Below are 22137 nucleotides of genomic sequence, written 5' to 3'. Positions count from 1 at the left end.
GCACACAGCAGAGAAGACAGTCCGAGTAGAAATGCTGGGCTTCAGTGATCCAGCTCAGTTTTTAGTGTGATTTTTTTTCTTCTTGTTGCAGTGGCTTTCTTTCCTTAGAATGAGCCTCTGGGAGAGCGAATTTTCTGGGCCCTTTCGGCTCACTCCAAAGGTTTAGGAGACAGGACAGGAGACAAACACACACAAGCAGCACTCACAGTTTCTCACAGTTGGCCCCACTGGGCCAATGTAGATTTTCCCAGCCCGACGTCACAAACAGGAGACTTGCCTTCTGTGAAGTACTGCTTATAGCCGGTTTTCACTTTAGGATGCATTTCCTTAGTCCTCTGGCCCCTTGAATGAGCCTCTGAGAGAGCGAATGTTCTGGACCCCTTTCTGCCCACTTCCAAAAGGTTTAGGAGACAGGACAGGAGACAAACACACACAGGGAGCACTCTCAGTTTCTCATAGTCAGGCCCCACCTCAATGCTGCTTCTTATAGTCAAATTATAACAATCACAGGCAGCGCTCTAGGATGATATCATCATATCAACTCAGCTTACTGGAGCGAGTCAGTAATCATTCGTTTATAAAGACCCATTAAACTGGGTCTTTTCCTTACAATTACCAAATTATTACCAGTTCTTTTGGGACAAACACTCAAACTTTTCAAATATATATTAACTTGCTTCTTTCCTTACCAATGAGACACATTTTTAAAATTATGAATGGTTATTCTCTCTAATAGCTCTTTAAACTTAAGACATGTTTTCAGATGTTAATAGTAGAGAAAATAACCAAAATGTACCAAAATCAGATCTGTTAAATAAACACCTAGCTTGGGAAACAGAACATTATGGATGGTTTTGAAGTCCCTTTTTCTTTGTTTTAAATCTTCTTAGATCCTGCTCTCCTTTTTAGCAACCTTGGTTGCATTTCTTTTCAAAAATTTCCTTGCCCTTCATCTTAATTATGCCATACATAAGAATTTAAGTATACCACCATCTAGTTTTAAGCTTTATATAATTTTATAAGCAATATATGCAGGTATAAATATTTTGGATGTGCTTCAACATTAGATTTTGTGATCTTACCATTTTATTCTGGATATATTTCTTTAAATTTCACTGTCATATGAAATTACTTGATGTTGCTACAATAGACTTATGCATTTTCATGTTAAATATGTGATTTTTTATAGTTTATTGCTATAAACTATGCTTTTCCATAATTTGCTATGAAATGGAAAGGAATTTCTGGGTTTTAGAGTGTAGGCATATTTTTACATAGATAATGCACAATAATGGCTGTACTATATTATGTTTGAGCTTTAAATGCTACACATTTTCTCTCATTAATATATGTCCCCCGATTATTTGTAGAATTTTTTTCCTGTGGGTGTGTTTGGCGGGAGCCATCCTAGTGGAGCTGTGGCCTTATTATTAGCTGTGTGCTTAGAGATCACTCCTAGATGGCCAGGAACCATCTATTGTGTAAATTATCAAACTCAGGTGTGTCATGTGGAAAATGAACCCCTTACCTGCTATACTATTTGTCCAGACTCTTCTTGCATAAATTTATCAAGACAATCAGTCAATATTTTTGACAGCTCTGGCAGCAAATGTTACCTGTCATTAGTTCATTAGTTTTCCTTTTCTTTTTTCTCTTCCTTCCTTTCAACTTCCCTTCCTCCTTTTCTTTAATTTCTCCCAATTCCTTCCTTTATCCATCCTCTCTGTCCTTCCTCCACTTCCTTCCTCCCCTCTTTTCCTTCCTCTCCTCTCCTCCTTCCCTCTTCTTTCTTTCTTTCTTTCTTTCTTTCTTTCTTTCTTTCTTTCTTTCTTTCTTTCTTTCTTCTTTCTTTCTTTCTTTCTTTTCTTTCTTTCTTTTCTTTCTTTCTTTCTTTCTTTCTTTCTTTCTTTCTTTCTTTCTTTCTTTCTTTATTTCTTTCTTTCTTTCTTTCTTTCTTTCTTTCTCCTTCCTTCCTTCCTTCCTTCCTTCCTTCCTTCCTTCCTTCCTTCCTTCCTTCCTTCCTTCCTTCCTTCCTTCCTTCCTTCCTTCCTTCCTCCCTCCCTCCCTCCCTCCCTCCCCATGTATGTACTACTGAGCTATATCTTCAACCTCATATTTCTTTTTGGTGATCTCTTTCAATGAAATCATGTTATTATTAATTGGGAAATTACATTTCTAAAAGGGTGCTATGCTTTGCTTTCAATCACTGAATGAGTGTTTATTTGGGTCCTCACATTACTAGAGGCTTGTCAGAAATTGTCCCGAGAGTTGAAAATTTTAAAACATCATTTGTTGGGGCCAATGCGGCAGCACAGTTGGTAGGGTGTTTGCCTTACATGTGCAAACTAGGACAGACTTCGCTTTGATCCTCGGTATCTCATATGGTCCCCCAATCCAGGGGTGATTTGAGAGCATAGCCAGGAGTAACCCTAGAGTCACCGGGTGTGGCCCAAAAACCAAACCAAAACAAAACAAAATAAAACAAAACTTCATTTATTTTATACTGTTGACAAATAGAATCAGAAATATAGTGCACTGATTAAGGGATTTGCCTTGCATGTGGCTTACCCCAATGTTATTTTTCTCCAAATATATACTCTATAGAGCAGTGCCAGGACCAAACCCTGAGCACAAAACTGAACTCTGAGCAACTCTGGGTATGACTTCAAATCAAAAACAGACAATTTATCAAAGGTTAATAGAAACCTGTTCCCTAGGCAAAGTACATATGTATAAATATGTACATACACATATATAATATATATAATATGGTGTATTATATGTAATTTTATATAACACTTGGTCTTAGCCAAAAGGCCAAGAAGCTATGTGATTTTTTATAATATATTTATTCAAGCACTATGATTACAAACATATTTGTAGTTGGGTTTCAGCTATAGAAAGAATACCCTCTTACACAGTGCAACCTCCCCATCACCACTTCCCCCCATCTTTCTCCTCCCTTACTCCCTACCTTTATTCTAAATAGGCATTCTATTTCCCTTACTACATTTGTCATGATATTTTTCTTTTTTAATAATATTTTTATTTAAATATTGTGATTATAAACATTAATATAATTTGGTTTCAATTATAAAAAGGACACCTCCCTTCACCAGTGCAACATGCCCATCACCAATGTCTTCATTTCCCTCCCCTCCACCCACCTGTATTTAAGACAGGCTTTCTACTTCTCTCACTCATTGACATTTTTATGATAGTGTTCAGTGTAGTTATTTCTCTAACTACACTCACCACTCTTTGTGGTGAGCTTCATATTGTGAATCTGTTCTTCTAGCCCTCATATCTAGGAATTATTTAATAATATCTTTTATTTTTCTAAAAACCCAAAGATGAGTGATACTATTGTGTGTGTCTCTTTGACTTATGTCACTCAGCATAAGAGATTCCATGTACATCATGTATAGGAAAAAATTCATGACTTCATCTCTCCTGATGGCTGCACTATATTCCATTGAGTATATGTACCACAGTTTCTTTAGCCATTCATCTGTTGAAGGGCATCTTGTTGTTTGCAGAGTCTAAATATTGTAAATAGCACTGCAGTGCATATAAGTGTGATTTATAAGAAAGGGATTTCTGTATTGCGTTTTTGTGTTCCTAGGCTATATCCCTAGTAGTGGTATAGCTGGATCATATGGGAGCTCAATTTCCAGTTTTTTGAGGAATCTCCTATTGTTTTCCATAAGGGCTGGGTTAGAAGGCATTCCCACAAGCAGTGTGAATCAGAGTTCCTTTCTCCCCACATCCCTCCAGTACTGTTTGTTCTTGTTCTTTTTGAGGTGTGCCAGTGTCTGTGGCATGGGATGGTACCTCACTGTTGTTTTGATTTGCATTTCCCTAATGATAAATGATGTGGAACTTTTTTCAAGTGACTTTTGGCCCTTTGTATTTCTTCTTTGAGAATGTGTCTGTTTATTTCTTCTCCCCATTTGTTGATGGGGTTAGATGTGTTTATTTTTTGAAAAGTTCTGTCAGTATCTTGTATATCTTAGATATTAGCCCTTATCTCATAAGTATTGGATGTATAGCTTCTCCTATTTTGTGGGTACCCTTTGTATTCTAGGCATTATTTCCTTTCAGGTGCAGAATCTTAGCTTAATAGAGTCCCATCTGTTTATCCGTGCTTCAACTTGTTTGAAGAGCGCTGTTTTTTTGAAGATGCCTTTAATCTCAATGTCTTGGAGTGTTTTACCAACGTGTTGTTTTATATATCTTATGTTTTGGGTTTGATATCAAGGTCTTTAATCTATTTGCATTGAACATTTGTGCAGGGTGTTAGGCAGAGATCTGAATTTGTTTTTTTGCTACTGTCTGACCAGTTGTCCCAACACCACTTGTTGAAGAGGCTTTCCTTGCTCCATTTTGCATTCTTGCCCCTTTATCAAACTTTAATTAATTAAATGTCCAGGTGGGACAATACAAAAGTATTCTCTGAATACTCCAGTTTATTCCACTGAACTGAGTACCTATATTTATTCCAATAATATGCCGTTTTAATGACTAGAGTTTTGTATTACAATTTAAAGTTGGGGGAAAGTAATGCCTCTCATATTCCTTTTTCCAAGGATTGCTTTAGCTATTCGTCGGTGTTTATTATTCCAAATGAATTCAGGAGTGTTTGATCTATTTAAAGAATGCCATGGATATCCTTAGAGAGATTGCATTAAATCTGTACAATGCTTTGGGGGAGTATTGTCATTTTAATGATGTTAATCCTGCCAATCCATGAACAGGGTATATCTCCATTTCTTTGTGTCCTATTTTATTTCTTGAAGCAGGGTTTTGTAGTTTTCTTTGTATATCTCCTTCACATCTTTAGTTAAGTAGACTCCAAGATATTTGAGTTTGTTTGACACTACTCTGAATGCTATTTTTTTAAATGTCCATTTCTTCTCTACCATTTTTGGTGTACAAGAAGGCCATTGATTTTTATGTGTTGTGTATCCTGCCACATTGCTATATAAATATATTGTTTCTAGAAGCTTTTTGGTAGAGTCTTTAAGGTTTTCTAAAAATAGTATCATGTCATTTGCAAACAGTGGGAGCTTGACTATTCCTTTCCTATCTGGATGCCTTTGATATCTTTTTCTGGCCTAATTGCTATGGCAAGAATTTTCAGCACTATGATGAATAGGAATGGTGAGAGGGCAGCCTTGTCTTGTACCAGATTTTAGAGAAAAGGATTTTAGTTTATGTCCTTTGAAAATAATATTTACTATTGACTGTGGTAGATAGCTTTGAATAAATTGAGAAAAGTTCCCTTCATTCCCATCTTGATGAGAGTTTTTTTTTTTTTTATCAAGAATGGATGTTCAACCTCATCAAATGCTTTCTCTGCATCTGCTGATATGATCATATGGTTTTTCTTTTTCTTTTAGTTTATATGGTGTATTATGTTGATTGATTTATGTTCGTTAAATCATCCTTGCACTCCTGGAATGAATCCTACTTGGTCATATTGTATGACCTTTTTGATGAGGCATTGCATCCTGCTTGCTAGAATTTTATTGAGGATCTTAGCATCTGTGCTCATCAGGGATATTGGTCTGTAATTTTCTTTGTTTTTTTTTTGTTGTTGTTGTTGTTGTTGTTGCAGTTTCTCTGTCTGGTTTTGGTAACAAGGTGATGTTAGCTTCATAAAAACTATTTTGTTGAGTTCCTGATTTTACAATTTTATGAAAGACTCTGAAAAGGATTGGTTGTTGCTCCTCTTGAAAGGTTTGAAAGAATTCATTACTGAATTCATCTGGACATAGGCTTTTATTTTTGGTAAGACTTTTGATTAACATTTTAATTACCTCAGTAGTGATGAGTACGTTTACATATGCTAGGTTATCCTGGTTTAACCGTGGAAGATTTTAAAATTTTAAGAATTTATCCATTTCTTTCAGGTTCTCATGTTTTGTGGCATAGTTTCTCAAAGTAGTCTCTGATTACTCTTTGAATCACTGCAGTATCTGTAGTGATCTCCCCCTTCTCATTTCTATTCCAGTTTATTAAGTTTCTCTCAATTTTTTGTGAGTATTGCAAGTGGTTTCTCAATTTTGCTTATATTTTCAAAGAATCAACTTTTGCTTTCCTTGATCTTTCAATTTTTTTTTATTTCCACTTCATTGATTTCTGCTCTAAGCTTGTTATTTCCTTCTGCCTACCTATTTTTCATTACTTTTGTTGATCATTTCTAATTTGAAAACCTGTGTTATTAAGCTTTCTATATTGGCCCCTTCTTCCTTTCTGATGTGTGCTGAAAAGCTATAAAATTTTCTCTTAGTACGCAGCCTTTGCTGTATCCCACAAATTCTGGTAATTGTGACTTCATTGTCATTTGTTTCCAGGAAAGTTTTGATTTCCTCTTTTATATCATCTCTGACCCACCGGTTGTTCAGTAGTGAGCTGTTTAGTTTTCAGATGTTAAAGTTTTTCTTCTTTGTAGTTGACTTCTAATTTCAGTGCCTTGTCCTCTGAAAAGGTAGTCTATACAATTTCTTTCCCCTTGGAGTTATGTTTTATGGGCCAGCATGTGGTCTATTCTGAAGAATGATCCATATACACTGGAGAAGAATGTGCATCCAGTTTTCTGGGAATGGAATGTCATATATAAATGTACTAGGCCACTTTCTTCCATTTTTCTTTTCAGAGCTAGTATATTTTGTTAGGTTTCAGTCTGGTTGACCTAGCAAGGGGTGACAGGGCAGTGTTGAGGTCTCTGCTATTGATATTTTCTTTCAAATTGGTCAACAGTTGAATTACTTATTTTGTGGTCCCTCATTGGGTGTGTAGAAGTGTGATTTCTTTCTGTTTTATATACCCCATTGATTAGTATGAAATGTCCATATTTGTCCTGTATTACTTTTATGAATCTAAATTTTGTGACATCTGATATTAATATTGCCACACCAGCTTTTTTAAGAGAATTGTTTGCTTAGATCAGTGGTCCTCAAACTATGGCCCGTGGGCCACATATTGTATTTGTATCTGTTTTGTTTCTTCATTGCAAAAAATAAAAAATGCAGTGTGCATAAGAATTTGTTCATAAGTTTTGTTTTTACTATAGTCAGACCCTCCAATGGTCTGAGGGACAGTGAACTAGCCCCCCGTTTAAAAAGTTTGAGGACCCCTGGTTAGACGATTTTCCTCCAACCTTTGATTTTGAGTCTATGTTTGTTCGAACTATTCAGATGTTTTTATCGTAGACATCAGAATGTTGGGTTCAGCTTTTTGATCCATTTTGCCACTCTATGTCTCTGAACAGGTGCATTTAGTCCATTGACTTTGACAATAAAAATCTTCATGGAATTTTGTGTCATCTTTGTGTATAAGTTTGGTGTGTCTTTAGACATGTCTTGTCTTAAAGTAGACCTTTTAGTTTTTCTTTTAAGGCTGGGTTTGAGTTTGTAAAGTTTCTGAGCTGCTGTTTATCTGTGGAAATATGCATACTTCCTTAAATCTGTGAAACTATATGTACTTCCTTCAAACCTGAAAGTGAGTCTGGCTGGGTGTAGTATTCTATGCAAAGCATTCATTTCATTGAGTTTTGTCACTATATCCCACCACTGCCTTCTGGCCTTAAGGGTTTCTTGTGACAGATCTGCTTCAAATATTATGGTTGCTCCTTTGAATATATTATGATCTCTGGTCTTGCTGCTTTCAGTATTCTACCTCTATCTATGGAATTCGTCACTGTGTCTGGGATGTGTCTTGGGGTGCTTCTTTTCAGGTCTCTTTTAGCTGGTAGTCTTAGGGCATATAGGATTTTATTGCTTGCTCTCTTTAGCTCTGGGAGTTTCTCTGCAGTGTCCTTGACTGTAGATACTTCCTGGGAATTATCTTCTTGAGCCTCTGGGACTCCAATGTTTCTTATGTTGTTTCTGTTGACTTTATCAAAAAAGACCTCTATTTTCATCTGTTCACATACTTTGAGTAATCTTTCCTTTGTCTGTTCATTTGCTTTAAGGATTTTTTTCCCCCAATCTCTTCTGTTGTATGGTGTTGTTCAACATCTCATCTTCCAGCTCACTGATTCTATCCACAGCTTCTGTTACTCTGTTGGAGAGGCTTTCCATTGACATTTTCAATTTGTCTACTGAGTTTTTCAGACCTGCTATTTCAGTTTGGATTTTTCTTATTCCTATCTTCATATCCTCTTGATTCTTATTTGTTTTGCATTTAACTCGATCTATGCTTTCTTTTGAGTTTTATGAACATCCTCCATATTTCTTCTTTAAACTCCTTATGTGAGAGGGTAACTAGGTGCTTGGCAGTTTTGGGGTCATCTTCTTTCTCTATGCTTGATGTTGGTCTATGTTGTTTCCCCATTGTCATGCTGTAGTGTGTTTTATTCTACCTGTTATGGTGGGATTCATTGCCTAGAAGATGTGCGGTGGGACAGTTCACCTCTGCAGAAATGCCCCTAGGGAATGATGGGCGGGGAGTACCAAGGAGCAGGCCACAGAAGAGTTGGGAAATTTGTCAGGATGGCTGTCTGCAGCAACAACCAGCTCCTCCTACAGGTGGGTGGGGCAGTCCATCTCAAAAGAAGCGCCCCCAGGAAACAATGAGTGGGGAGGACCAAGGAGCAGGCCACAGGAGATTTGAGAATGTAGTCCTTATATGTGATTTTTGATTTAAATTATTTTTGTCACAATTATTTATAATACAGTTAGTGGTGTGTTTTCATGTATACAGTGTTCCAATAACAAATGGGATATTTTTTTTATTTAACACAGAACACAGAACAGATGATGACTGACACTTTTTCTTTCTGTCTTCAGTACAGCTAGAACAAATAAAGCTGAGTTTTATTCTTTCATTAGACACTTGCCCTCAATAGACTTTTTGGTATTTAGAACTAAAATTCTGAGAGCTTATTGGGAAGGGGTCCTAAACTCTTGGCAGAGTATTATCATGCATCCCCTCTTTTTCCTATTTCCCTCATTTTATTTCTTTACATGAGCTATAGTCTCTGAGAGATATTAAGGCCAGAGAGAATTTCAAATACTTTCCCAGTCAAGAATATCAAAGATATTTTTGAAATATCTACAGTGTCCCGAACAAAGTGAGTTAAAGTTTAAATAGAATTTAAGAAAGATAAGTGATGTTATATTTATTATTCTGGAAATTTTTCACTTAATATTTCACAAACCTAATTTCTTTGCAAGAAATATAGACTGCACCTTTTGTTTGTTACATAAAAGATAATCATATTGCTTTCTCAAGTATATAATTCTTTTGTTACAGAGGCCATATTGATGTTTTTTATTCTTTGTTATCATGTGGTTGACTGTATTTGTATTCACTTTCACTGTATATCTAAATATTTGTAAGGTTGTTTCCTTAGTACCATTTTAGATAAGTGACATTTCTATGAATAATATTTCTATTTAAAACTTTGATAGTAGCATAAAGTGATAGTAAGTGGGTAATGCATTTGCCAACCAGAGTTCAATCCCCAGAGCCTGCCAGAAGGAGACTCAGTATGTTGCTGAGTGGGGCCTCAACATCAAAAACAATAGTAGCATCAAGGTTGTATTCTCACTCATGCTGACAAGGCTTCACCCAACTTCAGATTCTATAAGTCAATAAGATTTGATGATCTGGAAAAATCACATATTTTTAATTTATTAGCATTTTTCTCATCACTATCAAGACCAATATTTTTCACCATATTTATCAACCATTTATAATTTTTAAAGAATTATCTCTTTTCCTGGATAAAAATGTGGTGATAATAAAAAGAAGTGTAGCAGAGTTTTGTGTCATTTTGCTGCATATTTTCATCATAAAAGCAATATAATTATATCATCTGAAAATTGGCATTTTGTCACTATTTTCACTTAGCTAAAAATATCACAAGCCTAACCATGCTAACGTGAATGGATTTGTCTGTATTTTATGCCTGAAAAAGTTCAGTTCTGATGTTTTATAGAAAAAAATAAAGTTTTGAAACACTTTCAAAAACACCATCTTTTCTAATATATATTTTTTAAATTATTTTATTTTGAATTATGAGAACAAAAGATGCAAAGAAAGAGGACAAGGTAAAGTTACAGTGGAAGGACAATCAGCCATAACATAATTCACAGAAGTCCCCTTGCTGATATCTTAACTTTGAACTTTCAGCCAAAGAACATTAATATAAATAAAACAGAATCCATGTACAATTACTTTGTCCCTCAAGTCCCCAGATTGTAGCACGTTATAATATTTCTTAACAGCACACAAGGCAATCTAAAGCCATCAAACTTACGTAACTCCTTAAACATTAGAGGCATAGTATTTTTTACATTTCCATGTACATGCATATTACATTAAGTTAACCTCAAATTTTAAGTAGGTGCATTTAACCTCAAAATTTAAGTGGGTGCATTTTAAGGATTAGAGTCAAAGGAGCACAGTAAAAACGGTGTTAGAGTGGCAATTGTTGTTTGCATAGCCCACCAAAATATGAGAGGCATGGAAAGGAATAACCTTGGCCTAAATACAAAGAGATCCTACCCCTGAAGTTTCCTGGTATAAGACCAACTCTAGGCTTCAGGCAAGTTATCGTCCAATCCAAGACAATGTCCGTAGTGCCAACACACTTTTCACACAATCTCTGTTGTTGGTATCATGTTTCTGTATTAAAGATTCTGGAATCTGCATATCCTACATTGAAGTCATGATGTGGAGTGTCTTCTCGTTTCACCTCACCATGAAAGGGCAATGCGGGAAGCCCTGTCCTGTAAGCAGGACATTGTTAAGCCTTCTCATTGTTAAGGGAAGTCTCTTTTCAGCAGGACAATGTCTGAGTAGTGGTAGGGTCTTCCGTGGTAGAGGATTGCTTCCAGGTGATGTTACAGACAAACCTCACAATTAAGGGGCAATACAGCAAGCCTGTCCAGTAAGCAGGTCAGTGTTTTTGTTAAGTCTTCTTAGTGTTAATGGAAGTCTTTTTTTAGTAGATCGATGTCAGAGCAGCTGTAGGGTCTTCCCTGGTAGAGGAATGCCTCCAGGTGATGTTATATACAACTTTGGATGTTTTGTAGATGTCTTCTCTAGATCAGAGGTGAATGGAGAATGCCCATTCTTCTGAGGCCTGTACCAGGTCTTTATGTCAATGATCAGGGTGTAAGGTCTCATTGCACTACAAGATTTGTGTGTTCCCATCTCTATTAGATAAGAACTTATTGGTATGTATAGTATTTTCCCATTTTAGTGTGCCTAAGCAAACAAGAAATAAAGCTACTTGGTGCTATCAGATATATGGGGGCATAAGAACATTTCCAACTATACCCATGACTTGGTTCAAACATAAGCATTAAACTGAGGGATTCTTTCACATCAAATTTCATATTGAGCAGTTCACAAAGAAAAGATAAAAAACAAAGGGGGGGGATCGTCACTGTATAAGAAAATATTCAGCAAAAGTTATAGCCGTCAAAGAAAACTCCCATAAAATGTTGAAGAGACATAAGTGTCCTTTTTATGCCTTTTAAAAAAGTTTGGGTGGGTGTTAACTCCAGGGCACCACTTTGATCTGTGACTTAGGACTCTACAGTACTTAAGTTAGAAAGGGTAAATGAGGAGTAATGATGATAGGAGTTAAGAAAATTAAAGAGAAATATGATCTTATGAAGGGGTTTGCAAAAGGGCAGAGTACAAAATGGACATTCTGCATACATAGAAACATAATTCAATGATAGTGGGTACTATTAATGTTTCTTGAAAATATAGACTGGACAGAGATTACCAGTGACTTCAAGAAGCTGGGAAGCCAGAAGTTCAGGGCCCCACCCAGACCCTCCCTAAGGAGCTGAATGGATAATGGGGGAAAGCCTAGGGTACCTTCAAGCTCCACCAAGGGGCCCAACACACCGGCTTGCCCAGGCATGTGGCCCGGGGAAGCCCTGGAGATCTGGAGCAAGGAGCAAGTAGAGGGGTGCTGGGGTTACCCAAGTCCCGCACCCCCACTAGGCCTGGTTAAGGAGGCCTCCGGCATGGCAGGGGCCTGCCAACCCCCCTCCTGCTAGACTCCCGGCTCCCAGGAAGCTTTTCTAATATATTAAATGCTAAATACTTTTAAAATGCCAAATATAAGTTAGACAAAGCAAAGCACAATAAAATATTTACTACTAAAGAGGCACTTTTTTGTATGTGTGGGTAGTGCCTCCAAAGCACTCTTTAGGGAACCTACTAGTTATTTTCTGCAAAGTTGACCAGTATTTTGATGCCCAGGGGATGATGTGATGCCACTGATTGAACAGAAGGAGACCACAATAGCAGTCACACACTTTATTATCTTTAGTATCTCTCCATCCCTACAGGGGAAACTTTTTTAATTTTGACTTTTCAAATAATTTTTAATTGAATCCCTGTAAGATACAAAAACGGAATGTAATAAATGCATAAATGAAACACTAAAAATGATGCTATTTAAGTTAGGAAAAGGGCAAGAAAGGTAACACAGTGGTAGGGCATTTGCGCCTTGCACAGCCCAACCCAGAATGGATCCCGGTTCGATTCCCAGCATCTTATATGGTTCCCTGAGCCTGCTAGGAGTGAGTTATAAGCACAAAGCTTATAAGAAGTATTACCCTGAACACCACTAGGTGCCAAACAAACAAACAAACAAACAAAAAATGAAGAAGTAATGTTTTTAAGGGTATAGGGGTCAATCAAAACTTCTGCTAATAGTCTATTCCTGGAATTAATGTGCATACAGGTATTTGCATATGTACAATATAATGTATCATATTCGTCAAATATTTATGAAAACCAAAGCCTTAATCTTTGAATTCTTTTAATTCTTCAGTGACACATAAGAAAGGATTACAATTCTGAAGCTTAATGATCACATTGAAAAGGTCAGACACCATTACATTTGGCAGCCATTCCGTGCAGTGATTACAGAGCCAATACCTCAATTCTGAATGGCCTGCATGCCTGTGCTTAATGTAGCAGAGGGAGACTCTAATGATCGCAGCTTCAAAAATTCTTTGAGTTTATATGGAATCACTGTAATGAAAATTCTTAAGGTATCTGCTTAAAATGAGATGAAACAGGTATGACATATGACTCAGCAAATCACAAAACAACTCAAATATATTCATAAATGTAGTCAACTGTCTTGCTTGATAAGATTTTTATGTTTTATAGACTGATGCTGTTATATTTACAAATATTATAATAGAGTTTTGATGCCTATACTCTTCTATTAACTGAAGGTTATGAATTTGTCTCCCAAAATATGTTTGTCATTAAAGCTCCAGACTAGATGAAATTTATATAGTCATGTATTTGAATATCTGGCTCATTTAGAAAGATAATAGGGTGGTGGCTAATGAGTGTTACTTTTGAATAATTAAAATGCATAGTATTTGTGTTGTAGGATTCCAGAGTATATAACAACTTTGAATATTAAATTATTTAAGCTATGATAACTTTCGTATTATATGTAACTTCTATCGACAAATATTTTTACTAACAGACATGAAAATAATCTCATGAATGTGTATGTAGTGAATATTAAATGTTGATGTTTTATAATTGGGCATAGTTTTAGCTTTGCTTTCTCTTTCAAGAGACCATAGCAGAGATTTACTTTGTATTAGTGTTGATTGGAGTAGCATTCAACAATACTATAGTGCCAGTTAACATTTATGGCACAATTCATTTAGGTCCTTATGTGTAGTTTATATTCCCTTTATGACCCCAAACAGAAAATGTCGCTTCAGTGAGAGTTACCAAAATCTCTTGAATTTTAATTTTCATATTAATGTTTGCTAGACATCTAAACCTAAAATTTTATACCCAATTGTACCCAAACGGTATACTTTCTTCACTCTATTTTGTGTACACGTTGGGTATCATTGGGCAACTTCCACTGAAATTTTTTTAACATAGAGATACTTTTCCTTCAACCATCTCTAAATAAACTAGTTCAGGAACAAAAAATTAGTATATGGGACACAATCCCATTAATTTATATATTTTCATGTTAAACAAATAATAAATATTCATTTTGTGCCTACTAGAAGTCAGTATTTAGTCTTTCAAAAAAAAAACCCACAGAATTAGATGACTTATGCTGCAGTTTTGATTTTACAGTTCTGAATCCTGGAAATCTAAAATCAAAAGCTTTTATGTTGAAAGTATTGTAAGAGTTATCTACGTCATAGATAGCCAGTTTCTCCCAGGTACTTACATAACTTTAAAAAGTTTTCTACGTTGCAAGAAAGAGTTATTGAGACAGAACTAAGAGAGACGGTATCATTTTCTTATAATGTCATTAATTCTCTCTGATGAACTATACCCTCCTGACCAGTTGATTTCTCTGAGGTTTCATCTATTGGAGCTCTTAGCTCCACTTTGGAGATAATAATTCGACAGTGAAATTTTATCCCCACATATCTTTATTGCTAGGCTGCTTTTTAAATCTAGAGGGTAACTTGTTCAAGAACTCATGTGGCTGATAGTACAATAAACCTCTTAGATCTCAGCAATTAAATAAATATTGCATACTTTCTGCTCATGTGAAGTTTTCTTTATATATTAATTAGGTGACTAGATTCATTCTATCTCAATACTTTGTAATTGACTAGAACTTTGAAATAATTAGCAGAACTTTTACTTCTGCCTCCAAGTAAACAGGGAAGGACAGAATAATATATTTTAATAGGAAGGCTTGTGCATAGGGTCTTCTGTAAAGACATATCACTACTGCCATATTTTATTTGTTGAAATTCTTCCATATTGTTACTCTGATTGAAAATAGAGTGAAGAGGTTTAATTTCTTTAACAAGCAAATTAATAGCATTGCTTGGATTACTGTATGGAGAATTTCATTAGAACACAATACAAGAGCTTTTGTCTATGACTAATATCTATTCTACTGGAAATAAAAATGTTGAGGTATGTTCATGACTTTTTATTTAGTTTGACATATTAAGCAACATGTTACCAAGAAACTTAATAAAATAGTCAAAGAGATAAAATAAAGAGAAAAAAGAGTGAATATAGTGTCATTTTATGGTTATCCATACAATTAAATACTAGATAGTCCACTTTAAGGGTTTGTTCTTTCTACTTATTATTATTTAACTGTGATTTACATAGCTATTGATAGTTGAGTTTTAGGTATACAATAAACAGCAATCCTACCACCAGTGTTAAATTCTCTCCACTAGTGTTACCATGCTCAATTCCTTCACCTGGCCCCCAACACCACCATCTCCATTGTAAGGCTTGTTGGCTGCATCTTATATTTTGTTTTCAGTATTGTTGAATCTGTGCTTTGGATATATAGCTAAATACTCTCCAATATCACATCCAATGTCTAGACCCTGGTTTTATCTTTCTCAAATTTTCCTTTCTCCCTTGATTTCTTTCCTTCTCTCTCTATAGGTATCCCCCTTGAATATAATACAATTTCTTGTCAAGTTATTCCATATGGCACAGATAAGTGAGATAGATGATCCTGTGTTTGTCTTTCTTCTTATGGTTTACTTAATTGAATATTTTGTTAGAATTTTTATTTTCTAATCTTTGTGATATACCTATCAGTGTTTAATAAAATAATCCTGTGTCAGGGCTATGGGTCAGTTCTGCAAGTTCTCTAAGAACCATATGATGCTTGATTTTGCACCAAGATCTCCACATATAAAACAATAGCTCCAACATTCTGAGCCTTCTTCCAACTCAAATATATTCATAAAAATAGAAAAATGGCCTGTGTTCAAAAGATTCATAAGTAAATTCAGTGTAAGATACTGCTTATAAATCTGGTTTTATCTACCTTCTAGTTTCCTAGCTAATTCTTTAAAGATGTCTCTCACTTCATTGCAATGAGGGCAGGAACTACTGATGAGAACACTGAGATTATTCTCAATTCTAGAACAGTAGGTAAAGGAGGTATTCAATATATAACTGTTCCCTTAGTGTTGATTGAAAATGGAACATTCCATAAGACAATTTTGTAATGTTTTAAATTGTCCAGTAGATGAAGAAAGTTTACATCTGTAGATTATAAACAACATGTAAGAGAATGTCAGCTATTCAGCTGAAATCAACAGTGCATGAGCAATGAAAGTTAAGAAGTGATGTTATTTCAGAAATAAAACTTTTTGAATTTTGCATATAACCAATGACAGGCTGGTCTTTCATTTATACAATGGAAATACATATTAAAGTATTCATAAAGACTAGTAGAGAAATATAGTTATTCTGATGGAATGACATTTTAAATGCAAAGAATGAATATATTTTTTAGACTTATCTCAGCATGTTACATTTTGATGCAGTGTGGACCAGGGTTATAGAATTTATTAAAGCAGATTATTATGGCCTAGCTCATTAGAATTCTTATAATACATTTATCCAATTTTTAATAAAAGCTACAGAAATTTATAATTTTTCTTTTGTACCTCTGTCGTTCCCATTTTTCTCTAAACAAATTTATCCAAGACATGCTCATTCTATAGTTTTGTATAACTTTCAGAGAAATTTCATTAATAATTAAATTTTTATATAGATGTTTCATTCTAGGAAGTATATTCTTTCAGCTAAGACTTGTAACCATTTAAAGTTAGTGACTTGATTTTTAAGCTCTTTTTGTTGAGACAACTGTGGATTACAAATCATTCATAATTATATTATATATTATATATATATTATATATATTATATATATATTATATATATTATATAACTATAGTTATATATAGTTATATTTTAGGCATATTGCTACAATGAATTAGGGCCATTCCCACCACCAGTGTTAACCTTTTTCCACCAGAGTTCCCAGCATGCTAAGTTCTCTACGAATTTAGCCCCATGGCCCATCAATGTAAAAGGTACATTTTAAGTTTAGATTGTAATAGTCTCTTGATTCTATTGCTTGGGTATTTAGTTCTCACCATTTTCCCCCACCAAAGCACCAGAAATCACTTGGCCCTGGACCCATCTACTTTTATTTTTCTTTTCTCAGTTTGTAGAAAGATGCAGAAATACGAGTTAAAACAAAGTAATCCATGTCCTAAGGTTCTTTATAAAAAGTGGGAGCCCCTATCAGGAAGATACAAATAAAAAAATAAAAACCTGCCACCCTACCCCGCTTTTTTTGAATAGGTACAGCAAAGGTTGGGAAAATTAGAAAGAAAATACCCTTGGCCTAAAAAAACAGGGTATCTCTACCCAATAAACTTACTGTCATGAAAATGACTACAGGCTCCAAGCCTACTAATTGCCCAACTCCAATGTCTTTCTTCATGGTTTCAGGAAAAGTTTTATTCAGCAGCAGTTGTAACAGTCAGAGAGATCTTGATTTTTGCACAGATCCTATGCTGAATTAGGGAATCCTAATTGATTGAATTCATGGAGCATCTTCTGATTTCATCTCACAGTTAGGTGGTGAGGCAGGGAAATCTGCCTTAAAGCAATTTGTAGCTGTTTCCTGGTCACCATGATATCATATGAACCTTATACCCTGGAGCAACTGGTGCCAGGGAGGCATTAGGGCCTCCCCAATGGAAAAGTTTGATACCTGGTATTGGTGCATAAAACTGTGTTGGTACCAAGGATAGTGACCAAGGTTGGAAGTTCGATGGTTGATGTTCTATCAACTGAGGCCTAACTGGAGACTCTATGACAAAGGTTCAGGGTGAAAGGTGTATCTGTACTTAAAATTTATGAGTTCCTCATAAATGAAAGGAAAACAAATGGATGGTACCAGGAGCAAACAGTCATATAAATATTGAGTGGAAATAAAAATGATCAGACCTAAACACCAAACCCAAAGTCATCAACAACAGATTCAAGATCCCCAGTCTACATCAAGATATATACAAAAGGGACTGGCTACATTAGCAGTCCAGGGAGCAAAAGAGGGAGGTATGGAAGGCATGTTGGAAATAGGGGTGAATGGAGGATAACACTGGTGGTGGGTATGGCCCTAATTCATTGTTACTTGTAATATATATATGTAGCTGTATTTTTTATTGTGACCCATATGAGGGTCTCTCCAGAGCTGGATCTGGTAGCAAGCAATAGTCCATGATAAGGAGAGGTGGGAGAAAAGGGGACATATAAGATGAGTCAGCAAGAATGTTTGAGGCAGCTTCTTCCCTGGCCGAGACAAGGCAGACTAACGGGGATGCTGTCCTTTGCTCTGGGAACTGGCTGCCAGCTTGCTGGGGTAGGGGAACGGTTCTGGTTGCTGAGGAGTTAAGAACTTAGGGTAAAGAGGGTTAACTAGGGAGAGATAATGGATCAGGGTTGAGAGGATATATGAAAATTTGAAAGGTGGTAGGCAAGGGGGGGGACAGAGGGGTTATATATATCAGAAACTATATGCAATAGACAGGAATTATGTACAATACAGACCAGACAGACATAGAGGTGTCTACAACATACACTCTTACACACACCCACATATACAAACCTTAGAGATAGATACGTAGGTTGCAGTTGAAGAACTGACTCTTATGGAATTGATTGTCTTATAAAAATATAAGGCTGGCACATTAGGGGGAAAAGTTTTCCAGTTTCTAGGCAAACAATCATAGGTGAGGGTAGACTTTGCTAAATAAAAGCTTCTGGGGTTAAATAATTCATGGAGCATTTGTAGAACAATCATAATTATGATTATGTTGGTAGAACATAATTTTCACATAAGCAATATATTAGTGAGCACTATAAGAGGAATCTACCTTATAAAGTATTGCCTACTGGTTTCTAACATCCAGATTCTTTTTCTGAAAGCAAAGTGACAACATGGGCTTTATGATATAATAAACTATCTTGAATTAAAAATTGTAAAAATATACTCAATGAATGGAAACTGTAGCAAAAGAATATGGTGTGCAGTTACCTACTTCAATGGTCTATTTGGACATAAACTTTAAATCATAATAAAGGAAGAATCAAGTGGAAATGGATAAACTAGACATCTTGTCAAGACATCATATCGAGCGCTGCATTTGGAGTATAGTGTGCTTTAACACTGAAATGTGAAAGTAGGGAGACCAACCTATATCACCAAGAACCACTGTGGACAAAGAAGTTAAAGAGTTATTATAGATATAATACAATGAAGACACTAAAGCATTCTAATAGTGAGCACTACAGTGGGAGTCCCGGGCTTCCAAATGCATTCTGCACCTGTTTCTGTGGATAAATGCATCGCAACATTATTATAGACCTCTATAATGACCAGTTGATTGAATATTTGTTCAAAATAGACAGCTGTATTCATTGCTGCAGGTTTATTTGAAGTATAAAAGAGAATAAAGGCTTTTGTGTTTACTCTTCCACTCAATTTGTTTCCTTTTCCACACTCTACCCTTCACATTATATGGTGTTTGAGATATCTACTGTTTAGATCATTGTTTCTTGCAACTATCTATTACATATAAGTGATACCATTCTGTATTAATCCTTTTTCATCTGGATTACTTCATTTAACATAACATCTTCTAATTCCATCTATGTTGTTGCAAGTTGCATGGCTGTATCATTTCTTACCACTGTATCTCATTCTATTGTGCAAATATACCACATCTTTATGAACTATTGGTCTGTTGTCAAACATCTAGGTAGATTCCAAGTCTTAGCTATTATACTCAGTGCTACAATGAATAGAGGTGTTCATACATTCTTTTTTTGTTTGTTTGTTTGTTTTTTGGGCCACACCCGGTAACGCTCAGGGGTTACTCCTGGCTATGTGCTCAGAAGTTGCTCCTGGCTTGGGGGACCATATGGGACACCTGGGAATCGAACCGCGGTCCGTCCAAGGCTAGCGCAGGCAAGGCAGGCACCTTACCTTTAGCGCCACCGCCCGGCCTCCTCATACATTCTTTTGGATCAATGTTTTTAAGTCCTGGGGTTAGATACTCAAGAGATGGATCGCTGGTTCATATATCAGCTCAATTTTGAATTTGCTGAAAACTCTCCATCCTGTTTTCCACAGTGGTTGGACCAGGCAACATTCCCACAGCAGTGGATGAGAGTTTCTTTCTCATCACATCCCCACCAACAGATATTGTTCCCATTATTTTTAGGATGTTCCATCATCACTGGTGTAAGTTGGTAACTCATTGTTATCTTGATTTGGATATCCTTAATGATAAATGATAATGAACTTTTTTTTTTTTTGGTTTTTGGATTACATGGTGGTGCTCAAGTGTTACTCCTGGTTCTGCACCCAGAAATTGCTCCAGGCAGGCTTGGAATCCACATGGAATGCTGGGAATTGAACCCGGGTCCATCCTCGGTCGGCCGCATGGTAGGCAAATGCCCTATCGCTGTGCTATCACTCTGGCCCAGATGATGACCACTTTTTTTCATGCATCTGTTGGCCATCTATTGGTCTTCCTCAGAGCAGTAATTTTTTTATTCCCTTTCCCCATTAAAACAAATTTTTTTGGTTTTGTGACACTAACCTTTGTGAGTGCTTTGTATATCTTAGATATCAAACTTATATCTGTTGTGTTGAGTGCAAATTAGTTCTCCCAAAGAGATGTCTTTTAATTTTAACCTGTGTTTCTTTTGCCATACAGAAACTTTTTAGTTTGATGTGTCTCATTTATTTAGGGTTAATTCTATGCCTTTTGCCATTGGCATTCTATCATCGAAGATTATATATATATATATATATATATATATATATATATATGCATGTATGTATATACACACACACACATATTCCATTCTGACCCATTGGTCTGAAAATATGTTCCAATACCATGTTGTTTTGATCACCATGGCTTTGTAGCAGAGCTTCACCTTAGGTAAAGAGATGTCTCCCAATTTCTTGTTTTTTAATATAGGTTTGGCTATCCTAGGTCTTTTATGGTTCCACCTGAACTTTATAATTAATTGTTCTAATAGTGACTTGATTTTGCCCTCATGGCAACAACAATTAAAATAATATGAAAGCGGATATATTGATTATAAAAATTGTTTTGGATTGGTAAAAATTTTAGTTTAAGAGCTTGTTATAAAAATCAACATTTACGGAAATATTTCTGGATATAATTACCTGCTTTCTTGTTTTTTTTTTAATTATAAGTGTCATATTTATAACTTTTTAAGGAAAGAGATATCATTTGTAAATTTGTAAAGAAGCTCTACTTGAACCTCCAACCATAGAACAGTTATAAAATAACCTTTCATCACTTCTGAGGGTGAAACACCTTGGGAAGAGCTCAAGATTATCCTTATTATGAACTCTAATAGAGAAAGGCATTATTACTTTATTTATTACTTTATTATTATCTGAGTATTCCTCAGATACCAAATCTATATACTGGAACAGAAATTTATATTGAAAAACATCACACCTTAAAGGTATCTATTTACTTCATAGTGCTTCACATATTTTCTTTCAGTAAATTTAAAGTTAGCTATTTAATTTCCTAGTCATAACCAGTTAGGTATAACAATAAAAATATTTAATATTGCTTAAAATAATTTGAAATGACATGATTTATTGAATATCTTATTTTCTACTATTTTCTTCCAAAAGTTAGGTCCTTAAAGCTATTTGTTACTGGTAAGGACTTTACTAACTTTGGCTTTATTTAAAGAGTTTAGTTGACATTAAATTGTGTATATTTCTTTAAAAAGTAATTTTATGTGTTTTTTGATGTAAAAATGGCCTAGAAGTCTACTTGCCCATGAAATCAACATGATTAAATATAACAAGGATTTTTCTTCCACTGAGTAAATAACCTCCTTCCCGTGTGTATATTGATATAAACTCTGAGTGCATTTGTTTTATGATTTAGCACAGATGGTTTCTCCCTTGTTTGAGACTAAAAAATAGATTTCTTTTTGGCTCCCATGTAGTTCTTTTTCTTTGATGGTTTGAGAGTAAGTTCGCTCTTTCTGAAAAATCACACTTTAAAGAAAACTATTGCTATACCTTTAAAATGCTTTCTTTAAGGGTCTGTATTTAGACATGCATTTACTGCTATGTATCTATTGTTAGAACAACTAAAGTTTGTTTTACAATAAGAATAATTACCAAAGAGTCACAGAGAGTTGTGAGAAAAGTCACATAAAACATATTGAATTAAATCAGGTACTTGGCATTCATTGTATTGTTTCACATATTTTTGTTGGTGTTTAAGCAAGATTC

This window comes from Suncus etruscus, chromosome 20 (assembly GCF_024139225.1).
Source record: "Suncus etruscus isolate mSunEtr1 chromosome 20, mSunEtr1.pri.cur, whole genome shotgun sequence".
NCBI lineage: Eukaryota > Metazoa > Chordata > Mammalia > Eulipotyphla > Soricidae > Suncus > Suncus etruscus.
Note: the sequence above shows the minus strand (reverse complement) of the source record.